Below are 13,146 nucleotides of genomic sequence, written 5' to 3' on the forward strand. Positions count from 1 at the left end.
TCTGTCCACCTCGTTTCGTCCCAATCCGTCCATAACGTTTTGACATATCCAGTATACAGATAGAGAGCAGTGAAAACTACTTCAGTCAGGTGGAGGTAAGGATGTCACAAGGAAACTTGCAGTCAGGTGTTCTGAACATCCCTTGTACTAAAAGGTCATTTTGAATGAACTGCAACAATCCTTCAACAACTATTACCACTTGTACATGTTTGTGTTGTGATAAGAACAACTACATGTTTCATCTGCTTTGGGTTTAGATATCGGGGGATAGCGCGAACGCAGTCCCCCACTACCACAAATTGTACAGTCGAGTTTCCCACATTTGGGGAAATCGCAAGGGTCAACCCACCCGGAGTGCAATGGGTCGGCCTCGCCTTGAGAACACCATATTGTTTTATTTTAAAAATCGATAGTACAGGTCAACAATAATCAAAAAAATAAAACCATAAACAATCGTCACTAAAGAAACAAGTTTCCAATGTCCAAATCATTTAGCAAATCCATTGCTTCACAATACCTTCCATGCTTTCATGTAGTATTTAACAAAATAGCAATCTACCCTGGCTTGGGAAACCTCTCCTTCCACAAAGCCTTCTCCCTGGTGGAGGCTCTTCCCAAAAGTCTCGAGCAATAAGCTATCTCACTCAGGAAAGTAGCCACAAAAAGGCCAAGGTCCCACTTGTCCCTTCCAAAGATGACCAAGCATCTGCATTTCCACAGCGCCATCTTCGTTGCACACGTGATCCTCCAATATGTTGACTTCTGCAACAGAGGAACTCGCCCAGTTAGTCCATTCGTAACAACCTCGTATGTTAAATACTGTTACGGTCATCGAGGATGAGGACCTGAGTCCCAAATGTCACTCCCGACTAAGTGTGTTATCGGGTGACTAATGTCAGTGACCCCAAGTTCTCTCCCCAAACCGCCGGGCCGAGGCCCGCAAGCTGGCCGAGTGGTTTTTGGAAGGTTGAACTTTTGGCTTCGTGCAAGGAGTTTAAACTGCCACACTGTCAGCTCAGGGGAGTTTGCAAACCGATCCGAAAAAGGTCAATCAAACAAAATGAAATACAATCAATTGACTTCAAATAATGCAAAACTATACAATAATCAAATCATATAAGTACAAGTATGACAGACTTAATTAATTAACGTCCGCAATCCCCCTCTCCTTTCATCAACCTCCATAGTAGGGTGGCTTAGCAAAATTACCGTTACACGGTGGACAAAATCACCAAATTTGGCATGAACACTCCTAATGACCTATTAATCAATATTAGCCGAGGAGCCCTCGTGAATCTTTACGCGTATTCGTGTAAAACCAAAAAATCCAAAATGGCCGCCATCCAGTAATTAAAAACACATTTCCCGGGTTATATAAGTCATGGATAGCAAAAATTGGTATCAAAATATAAATTTTTAGGACACTGAATGTGTATTTTGATATTACAATATCACCAGTAAATTTAAAGGGACATTCAGTGATTTCATGTGAAGGGCGCCCTCAATGTTAGGGGGGGGGGAAAGCTTTTGGCTTGAATACATTGCTTATAACTCCAGGTCATCAATTATTGCGAATGATAAGCTGTAAACATTGTACCCTGGAAATACAACATTATCATTAGGAGTGCAAAATATCGAGCCCAAGAATTGGGCGTGTCGCTTATTGGATGTCACGCCTACCATTACAATCAGTATCCACTATAAACCAATGAGAGGTTTAGATTAAGATTAAGACTCATTTCTTTGTGCTGCTCAGAGGTGTGGAAATGCTTCCCTGTGAGTTCTTGCATAACTTCACTCACCTCAGCGCAGGCTGGCATAGCAAGTAACCAGCGCAGGCGTTGCGTTTCCTCCATGCCCCTATCACGTGTCAATCCACCATTCGTTTTCAAAGAGCGCATCAAAATCTGCTCTATAACCAAGTCGCTTGGCAGTCCTGCCCACAGCCGATCACTTCGGCGGATCACAAATAGACCGGAGTTCAATTGGCAGAACATGTCTGGGTTGAGCTGCTCAAGTTCAATCATGTCTTGAATGTACACATGGGCTGACTTGGCATAATTGTTATGACCACACGCTGCAAAGTACGGCAACATCTCCTGGAGTGTTCTGAGGTACAGTAGGAAATCGGCCATTCTCAGTGCCCTCAGGAAGCGACGCAGCAAGTCAATCATGTCCATGTATTGAATCCATAGCTTTCCCATCTTATGCTCTGCTAAGGAGCTCTTCTCAGCTTTAAGTTTTTCACAAATTCTGTTGAAAACGTCTTTACTGCAGACTTCATCCGGTGAAACGTCTTCACGCAACAGCTTATCCACAAGATCTGCAGCCTCCTGGAAGTCCTTGCATTCGTCACTTTCCTCATCTACCATTGAGAGGTTGAGACCGTATGCCCTGCCTAACACAATCGAACTCAAGGCTGTGTCAACCAAGAAGTGGCCTCTGATTGCTCGTGCATAGGCTTTCCCACTCAGCATTTGGGTCACAGCATTTTCAGCATATATAAGTTCCAAATCCTCCTTAAGCCCAGATGCTTCCATAACATGGCCCATGCATCCCAAAAAGCTCATCACAGAGTGAAAGCCACCAAGGTTCAAAACAATGGGTTTCAGTTCGCTTCCTTCCGTCTCATGAACAATGATCGTCTTCGCTTTCCAATAAAGCGGTTGGTCGAATGTCAGCATTGGCGTCGTTCCTTGGCGATGGCTTTCCGCAGCAACGAAGTGAAGTGTTGAGTAAATACAACTCATGTCAGTAGGGTCCATGTCAATCATGGGCAAGAAATGGACGGATGATTTCCCTGGGTGTGGTCCATGGCACACACTCTGCATTAAGCCGGACCAGCCTGGTCGTTTTGGTCGAAGCAACCATGACGTTTTCCACAGTATGTCCAGATTTTCAAGCTTGTCAGATGCTGAAATGGGGTCAAGCTTTCTAAATTCGAGAGGCCCACCCTTCTTACGAACACTGCGGTAGTATTTGATTTCAATTTGAGCTGCCGTGAAGTTGTTTTCAGGTGACTGCAATCTTGGTATTGATGTTGTGTCTCTTACTCCAGGGGTGACAGCAACAATTATACCCATACCATGGTATGTTCCTCGCCCATCAAGCGTACGCAAGTTGTGATCAACATTGTCTGCAACGAACTGTCCAAACCTGCCTGCAGTGGATATGTTGGTGCCCCTGAAATTGGCAGCACACTTCGAAAACCTCAAAACTTCTGCGTAAGGCAGACAGAAGCCGTGGCTGTGTAAACTGTCCACAAGGAAGCGGGAACCAAAGTGCTGGTGCATTTGAACCGCCAATCCATACTGAATGGGTGCTACAATGGCCCTTGGTCTGGTAAGTTGCATGATACTTTGTCCAATTGATGCAACTTCAAGATCACATGACTTGCCACTGAACGTCTCTTGCAGAAATATACGAAGGGACTGCGGAACGTACGCCACATTCTTTTCCAGCGACCGGAGTTCAGAAGGATCTGGATAGAAATCTCTACAAGTATCAATGTTCTTTATATCTGCTTTGATCAACTGTGCCGCAGCCCTGACGATCTTTCTTTTTCCTGCTTCCTCATCATCAGTCTGTGGTGAGTCTTTGAATTGTTGCAAAATCTTTGCAGCAGTTTCTTTGACAGTTACAACATCGCTGCGTCCATGCACGTTACTAATAACCAGTTCATCTCCAAAATATGAAATAAGTTTCTGTTTCATGTACTTTACACTATACGCTTCAACATCAGGGCACAACTGGGACATTCTATCAACGACATCAACCACTGTAGTCTGTTCATCATCATTGCCACTGACTAGGTCCTCGATTGCGAGCAGAAAGGCTTCCTCTCGTGACGCATCTACTTTGCGACCCTTGCGAGGAGGTTCACTGTCTGCGGAATCACGATATTTGGAGGGGATCTGCCTATGTGTCTGGAAATTTGAGCTGCACTGCTTGTGATATATTGCGTCAGCTGCTGGAAGATCGCGTGCAAAGTTAATTCGGCCTCTAACAGTCTCAGCCCACTCATCAGCCCTGGCATCACATGCAGAAAGTATTGTCCTTTGAAAGTTGAAGGTGCGTACTGGATACACTTCTTCTGAATCATGCTTTGTGTCCAAATAGATTTTTCTACCACAAAAAAGCAGTTCTCTGTAAAACAAAAGTCTGGTTCCTGAGAACGAAGAGCAGGTTTTTCAGGACGTTTCTTCTGCTTCCCAGGGATTCTATTTGGCTTCGTATTGACATGCATCTTTCGGCAATCAATGTGCACCGTTTGGCCCTCGGACACGGTAATTGACGGCGTTCCAAGTTCAGTACTGGCCTTGTTGATAGTATCTGCTCCCTTCGCCCTCAGCTTGACTGTTTCTCCTTCGTCTAACGTGTTTGAGCAAATGCCGCAGGGATTATGCACCACCTCTTCTTCCATGGCTTCGGTAGATGTCGCACCATTAGACATGGTCCAATCTGTTGAAACAAGAAACAAGATGATGGGATTAGTATCGGCCTAGGCAAAATTGAAGCTTTGGACGGCGGCCATCTTGAATTTATGCAAATTAACCACTTTCCCGGTGTCCAAAAGTTGGAGACTTTTTATATGTTCATCAGAAGGACCTAATAAACAAGTTAAAGCCAAAAAACCTTCTATTGCAATTTGTTCTAGGTCCAGTTAAATGATTGCTAGATTTACTGGACTACTGGTAGAGCTTGTGATCTTGTTTCCCCAAGTCTGTCACATATGGCATTGATACTGTAAAATCTGTAATTCTTACCCATTCCAAAGGCAACCCAGATGTCTACCAATGGCTGAGTGACCATGAGATCATAAAATGTACCAATAAGTATGACTACAACGTCTGTGTCAACAGTGCGCACTTTAATAGTCTTCATATCTTGCTCTAGTGCATGCACGATGTGCACTATGACCCTCGTATCTGCTTCCTCATGGTTGCAGTTCAGCATGGCGTTGATGGTGCCTGTGGATACTACAGATTCACCTGATGTGATGTACACGGATTTGCCTGATGGAAAGGTAAACTCGGCAACCTTGGACGTCAGAAAGGCAAATAGCCCCTGTTTGTTTTTTGGATCACGGAGGAAGTCCATCCAATTGCCTGGAAGCTTGGTTTGGCGGACACTTTTCTGCGCACACCCTTTCCTCTCTTTTCCCGGGTTGATTCCTTCAAACTGTCTGGAATGTATGTGTCCCACACAACATCCAACCTTGTGGCATTCTGTCGCTGCTTCACCAGGTAGGGGATGAACACCTTGTCTGCATACTCAATGAACGTGCTGACTGCAGTAGTCGGCAGACAGTGCACAATGACAGCATCATCCAGTACAATGCAGTCATAGGTTGAAGGTGGCTCAGGCTGCTCGGGCTGCTCAATACATTTCAGTAGATCGGACTTTGTGTTTGGTAAATGCAGCTTACCAAAGTCTGAGAGAGAAGGTGGAAAGGGTTGTATCTCATGGGCAAAGAATTCCTTCAGGTCACCCTCGTGACTTTGCATGGCAATGTACAACTGGCCAAAAAGTGCCACATTGTTCTGGAGCACTTTGATCTTCTTCCCCTGCTTTGTCGGGGCCTTGGGTTTAGGTCTCTTGAAGAGAGCCAGTGAGTTCTTCTTGATTGGGTCATGTATAGAGCAGCTGCGATCTTCAAGTACACTCTTGACATACTCCTGATACTGCTTTATGCCTGTGTCTTCCAATGTGCGTAGTGCGGATACAATGCGGATACAACCCATCTGATACAATTGCTGGATGAGTTTCTTGCTTCTTGTCAGTCCATGAATATTGAGACCAATGTAAATGGGGAGAGGTGGCTCACGCTCCAGAGTATGTCTTGTTTCAACAGCTGATTCAGATGGAGTTTTCTTCTTTGTGTTGTAGAGAATGGTCTGTCCTATAGTGAGGCAAGCCTGTGATTCACATCTGTCTTGATCTTTCAAGTTAAGGCCATTAAGTATAAAGGAGACAAGTGATTTGAGGCTTGGGGGCATTGAATTTTCTTGACATTGTGTTGGGAAACAGCCAGTGAATTTGAAGCATTGATGGTTGAAAATGTCTTTGCGGATTATCGTTGCAGCTTTTGCTAGAATCTCAGCGTCTTCTGAGAAATCCCGTTTTTTCAAAGCTTCCTTCAACATATTTCGCATTCCTTCTTTGAAAACAATAACCGTGTTTCTACCATCGTTCTGTTCCTGTGCCTCTGGGAAGTGTTCCAGCAGTTGACGCTTCAGCCTAGTCTTGTTGACTTCTTTGTGGATACCCATGTCCTGAAGACGATTCACATAGAGTGAATGAATCTCTGAAAGCTTAAAGAGGAAAGTCCCAGAGTCTACAGCTATCTCAATGTAGCTTGTCAGCTCTACAAACACTCTAGACTCATTCACTTTTTCATTTACATTTGGTGATTCCCGACTCAACTTTCTGACGAGACTGCGGTAACGATTTCGCAGATGGGTCAGGCATTTTAAATGATACTTTGCTTCCATCGCAATCAAATCTCCTCCAACAATTCGAGCAAGAAGCTGTGTGTCATGTAGCTCTGTGATCATACATCGTATATTGGTATCAGCATCATATGTTAAAACTTGAGAGAGCTCACCGTCCTCATGTCCTTTGTCACAGAAGATGCACTTTGCTGTGTTTATCGTTTGGCGCTTACTTGATCTCCTTTGAGACTCGACAGTGTTGGGGACACCCCTTTTCTTTGCTTGCGTCCTTGTCAACTTGGAATTGTTATCTATCTATAATTCCAGTAATCTCTGTGTGTCTGTCTGTGTGTCTGTGTGTCTGTGTGTCTGTGTGTCTGTGTGTTTGTCTGTGACCGCTGTTTCTCGACAACCACGGGTCCGATATACTTGAAACTTGCCAGGTATATTGCTGGGGACCCGAGGATGTGCCTTTTCAAGGTTTGAAATTAATCGGACAAGTACCTACCGAGCTATGTCCAAAAAACGCTTCAACCAATCAGAGAGCAGCGAGCTATCACGTGTGCCGAACCGTTAATGCAATGCAAGCGTTAATGCGTTAATGCAAGGCTTTTCTTTTTTTCCCTCTTCTCTTTCTACTTTTCCTTGCGATTAAATTGCAAACAGCCAAAATACGTTGGCGCTAATTGAATAATTGGCCATTAACACTAAAATAATCGTAACTGCGATATGCCAACTTCCGGACAGTGCAGCCTTCCCTGTTGTTGTTTGCAGCAGCTGTTTGCAGCAAGGCAAGGCTTTTCTTTTTTTCCCTCTTCTCTTTCTACTTTGCCTTGCGATTAAATTGCAAACAGCCAAAATACGTTGGCGCTAATTGAATAATTGGGCATTATGTTTTACAACTAATAAAAACGAATTTGCGATTCATTCGCTTTCCTGCGCGTTTGTGTACGCGATGGCGATTTCTTTACCAAACTCCGGAAGCCGTTCGCTTTGGACCGAACCATTGCATGTAAATAGAGGGGGGGGGATTGTCACCACTCGCAAGCCGTTCGCTTTGGACCAAACCATTTCATGTAAATAGGGGGGGGGATATAATTTTAGATATATATATAGTACGGGCATGCCCTAGTATTTCAAATGGCAAGATTTATGCCAAGATGCATGGTGGGTTACAAAATCTGCAGCAGTAACATCACTGCCAAAGTAGATGTTAGTTGGAAGTGCATCAATGTCTCTGAACTGTTCTACATTTGTCAAAAATGATGTATAAGCATCTGTCATGTCACGACTTGCTATAGGATTCTGCAAAGGGCATTTCAAAGGTTCAGATGTGTGTTGCTGACAAATGATACAACAATTCCAATCTAGATCCATCTTGTATACGGGCTCGTCTCTCTTGGCACGATGTCTGAATCCAATCCGTACCAGCAGTTTCCTTGGCTTTCAATCGGTGCTCTGAAATTGAGAAAAAAGTATATATTATTCACATTAAAATAATATCAATATAAATAACTTAAGTTGAGTTTGGCAAAAATATAAATTTTACTCACAAGTAATATTAATCCAGCTTTAATTTAGCATTCACAATGGATGTCCTATAATACTTTCCATATGGAAAATTTATTGTGATAACAAAGAGAAAAAAAACACATAATCAATCACATTTATTTTCAAGTCAAGATAGGACATCTGATTTTTTGTTTTCACTAATGATGTCCTATAATGTCTTCCGTAGTTTTAAAAATGGCCTGGGCAACAGCATTGTTTAACAGTTGCTTTTTATTATATTTGATTTATACGTATTAATCATTATCATGGGTAAAGTTAATAAGTGCTATATAATGCAGTATAAAAATATATAATTAGCCAGAATTTTCTAAATTCCTGATATAGTGCACATTGTGTTGATTATTTTGCATAGGCCATTATTTATAGGAGTGTTTAAGCTTGTCTAATTATGCTGATTGTTACCAAATGTACATAAACACATACTTCTGTTTAGCTAAAAAAAACCTGACTTGATCACTGAAGTTCTGTAATTAAAGATAATAACTTGAAAAGTTGCTTACTTACCATAAAATATGTAGATTGTTAACAAAGGAGGCCAGAAAACTTTCCACCAATACATGTGCTTAGCAGTATAGTAAAGACAGCCTGTAGTCACAATGTCGCCCTCTAAATTAGGTATATAACTACGGATACCCACAAGGGTCACATTAAGGTTAGGATAAAAGCATAATTAAAACATTCACATTATTTCCATGTTCAAACCCTTGTCTCAAGAACGCACTATCTTGAGAAAAAATAGTTTAGATCACTTTTAAATTCAATTAGTTTGGATGTTGCAGTCAATATTATGTAGTTTGATTTCTTTGATCTTTAGACCTACGGGAAATAAACAACCATGTTGTCCATATGTGGTAGGTTATTTGTGTATCTTTTTTAAAAATAGGGCTTCAATAAAAATATTCTGGTATAATATAATCATACTTTGGTACAATTTAGCCATCGTATGACCGCTAAAAACCAAGGAAATTGCTATTTCAGCATAAATGGCAGTAGTGTAATAATGTTGCTTCTGGGACACCTCCGTTTAACATGGGAAATCCCTATCTAATGTCATTTACCCCCTTGTCTTTTTCAAAAATCATAAACACCTCTATTTCTCCCATCCTCATCTTTATGAACCTTTTGTCTGTAGTACCTATCCTTAATGTTGTTCATTAGACCACTCAAACACTACAAATATTTGTTTTCTCTTATAGACCTATCATCCTTCTTCTACATATCATCTGGCAGATTAATCTTTGACCCACTCAAACATTGACCCATTCACTTCCATATTAATTCTTTCCCTCCCTCATTGCCCCTAAACACCTATATTTCTCTCACCCTGTTCTTTACGAACCTTCTAACCTTTTGACATGTTATCCTTATTCATTAGACCACTTAAACACCTGTGATCCTTCTGACCTCATGGACCTTTTAACCTTTTACTCTTAATATCATCTGGTGAATATAACCCACTCAAACATCGACCCGACAAATATTTGTTTATGCGTGGGAAATAATTTAATTCTCTTGCCACTCTCTTCACCATCTAATATATTAACAAAAAATATGTTTGAGTTTGGTTCTTTATTAAGATATTTTAACTGAGCTAAGATAAAATGGTAAACCTCCCTCAATGTTCTTGTTTGAGCACCTCCAGTGCCACATACCATTTTAAAATTAAAGTATATATTTTCCTGACAACCATCAAAGTTTTCCGTCCACTCAAAAATATTTCCATCTTTTTTACCCAATTCACCGGTATTTAAATTAATTCTCTTATTTGTTTTGTGAATTTTTTTACCAGTTGCCTTTTCAATTATACCTATTTGATATTTTTCACATTCATTATGTTTTCCATTTATATACCAAGGTTGATTACACCTCCACTCTTTAGTCTGGTTGATACTTGGTTCTATCATTTATATAATAGTAAAAAAGGCGGCGGTAGCCCGTTAAAATCCCCAACCCCCCCCCCCCCCCCTTTTTAACTTATCACTTATATATATCTTATCACTTATATATATCTTATCACTTATGTATATCTTATCACTTATATATATCTTATCACTTATATATATATCTTATCACTTATATACTTATATAACCATAAGGGAGACTATCAATTCCATTTTCTAAAATAAACCTCTTATCATCAAAAGCCCCCAATGCTTTCTTATTTATCTCTTCTGAATATAATTGATGTTTATAACTTCTTATTCCATTAATCTTTCTAAACTCTTCTTTCTTTGTTGTTAAACAGTTATAATAATCCTTAAAGTTTATTGTTTCTTTAATAACATTTTTCTTTACACCTTTTAACTTCTTATCAGTCTTTTCAACGTTATTCACAATGTATTTATAAGCATAAGCCTTTGACCTCAATCCCACAAATTCACTCATAACATTTCCTCCTAATTCATCCTTGAACTTTCCAATCACCTTTTTATTTTTAGAAGAGAACAACTCACTCTCTGGACTGTAATTACTCGTGTCATAGATATTAATGTCTCTTTTCATGTCTGAATAAACATCGTTGGTATTAATTTTCAAAATAAAACTATCTGTATCCATATAAAGTAGATTAACATCATTTTGATATTTCTTCCTCAAGTTATTATAAAAGTAATCATACATTAATGACTTTGATAAATCAAGAATTGTTGTTCCAATATAAATAGGTTTGTTCATTTCAATACTCTCTTTAATCAAATGGATCGCACAAAAGTTCTCAGTAAAGACCTCAGCTCGAGTAAAACTCGGTCTATTAATTAATTTTGATGCTTGTTCCCAAGATGTTGATAGTCTGATATTTTGTCTTTTCCTCACATTCTCCATAGTCTTACCAAAGACCGCATTATTCATCAATTTATAAAAGTCTTTCTCAAAATCTGTTTTTGACTCTGTTCTTCTTTGTGTATTAAAATCAATGTACCCCTTTAACCAATGACTTTGATTGAACTTTAGAACCCTATGGATCTTCTCTACTCTTAGACCTTTTGATAAATATTGTCGCAAATTTCTTTGGTGTAGAACATAATTTTTCTTGTTATATAATGTAGTAAGTAATTTTTCTGTTGATTCACCTATATCAAACGATCGTTGATAATCACTCAACCATTCTTTCTTTGGACTTTCTTTCTCACAAGCAAATGGGAGATCTTTGTGTAGGTTATGGAGTTCCTCTGGATATTTTAAATCAATTTCAAAATAATAACCAACTTTTTCTTCATCCAATTCTTTTTGTGTAGAGATACATACATCTTGTAAAACGTTTTTGTAGTCTTTTTCCTTTACCCATCTAAGTTTTCCATAAGGAAGAGCCTGAGACATTGCCCAGCCATACAGGTTGTTCGCGTCATAGTACATCAAGTAAGAACTCTCTTTCGTTGGATCATAATTTGGAAGATATTTGTTATTTGCTTTTGCGTATCTACTCGAGCAGACTTGTGAAATTCCACCTCTTTTTGCCTTTTCAATCATCAAAAGCATATCAACATCGGTTATCAAATCCAAATCTTGTTTTGTCATTTTCAACATCGCACTCCAGGCCAATCCAGGTGCTGTGTAGTAGTGAGCAGGATCCAATCCATATCCAGTGCGACAAACAGATCTAAAGGCTTCAAATACATCGGCCAATAAAAGCACATCAGTTTTGAGATACAAATCGTGATACTCGCCAAGATTCTTGATGTTATATTTTTCCCAAACATTTTGTGCGTGTACATAATCTTTATCAGATATATGACTATTATTTAATTTGTTATAGAAATTTTCTTTTGAAGGAAGTTGTGTTTCATTGAATCTCTCAAATGAGTCCATATAGTCATAGGGGTAAATTCCCTTTTGTGTTAGAAAATCTTTATCTAAAAAATACTCTGAAAGACATGGAAACTCTTTTAGATTTTGAACCAAGTTAACCAATGGACTTGCCATGAATTTAAATGTATCAAGAAATCTGATATGAGTAATAGGAGATGTGTGAATTGTTTTTGTGAATGAAATGTATTTCTGATCCGTGTTTGGAATTGCTGAGATACTTCCAGAAGTCTTTGAGAGTTCCTTGATAAATAGATGTGTATCATAATGAGCGTTGTTATGAAGAAAGACAGGAATGAAAGAGGGGAGTTGATAATTAATATTACAACTTTGATGAGCCGGACCTCTATATTTACCAGTGAGATGACAATGGTCTCTAACCTTTAGACCTTTACCAATTTTCTCCTCACAAATATGACAGACATTGTTTTTTATAAATTCCCTTTTTTCTTTACTTGTTAAGGACATTGGTTTATTGGTTTCTCTCATTATCTTGGTTAATCGAACACAGTCTTTTTCTAGTCGTTTCACAAACTCCTCTGGGGTATTTGAGCCTCTATACATCTCTAACTTGTTATATTTATCACCAACGGATGATTTGATATAATAACAAAAACCACAAGGAGTATGTTTTTGATATTTATTTGTGTATGATTCTTTTGGATCTTGAGAAGCAGTATCAATTTTTTCTAAAATACTTTCAAAATCAGCATATATAACAAATGGATGTTTGATCTTTTTATTTTCATCTTTGAATGTGATCTTTGAGCCTTCTTTAGGCATGTTGATTACCGTTGATTTATGTTCACCACAATAATTTGAATGTTTATCTAATCTTTCTTGTGTATGGAAGAAGTTAAGACAACGCATACAAATATATATTTTATTTGTTCTTTTACATACTTGTGGTTTTATTAATTTTGTAATATCTTTGATGTATGTATAATGTGAATTTTCGTCTGAATTAAAATATAGAAGATTAATATGAGTTTGTTTACAACTGTCAGAAAGCTTTAAAACCTGAATGTTGTTTGTTTCTGTTAGACCATAAACATTAACTGATAAATTATTCATCTTTTCAAATTTAGGAATATCATTTAAAGTCATCGGAAACTTTAGATGTTTCGTATTTAATGTATTCTCATATTTTTTATAATGAGATACTCTTTCATCATGAAAATGTGGAGGATGTAAGTGTGCTAAAATAGACCAGAGAAAACATTTATTGTCTTTATTTTTGATATTGATAACTGCTTTTCTATTTTTGATAACACTGGGTAAATCAATGTAAGAAGAAGCTTTTAGAGGATCTGATTTAAGAATATGAATGTCTATGTAA

The 13,146-nt window shown here is 38.9% G+C and overlaps 1 pseudogene; it reads right to left on the minus strand.

The window, feature by feature from the left end:
- Positions 1-261: 261 nt before the first annotated feature.
- On the minus strand, positions 262-396 carry LOC137435839 (U1 spliceosomal RNA; annotated as a pseudogene).
- Positions 397-13,146: the final 12,750 nt, after the last annotated feature.

This window comes from Myxine glutinosa, chromosome 9 (assembly GCF_964187855.1).
Source record: "Myxine glutinosa chromosome 9, kmMyxGlut1.1, whole genome shotgun sequence".
Classification (NCBI taxonomy): Eukaryota; Metazoa; Chordata; class Myxini; order Myxiniformes; family Myxinidae; genus Myxine; species Myxine glutinosa.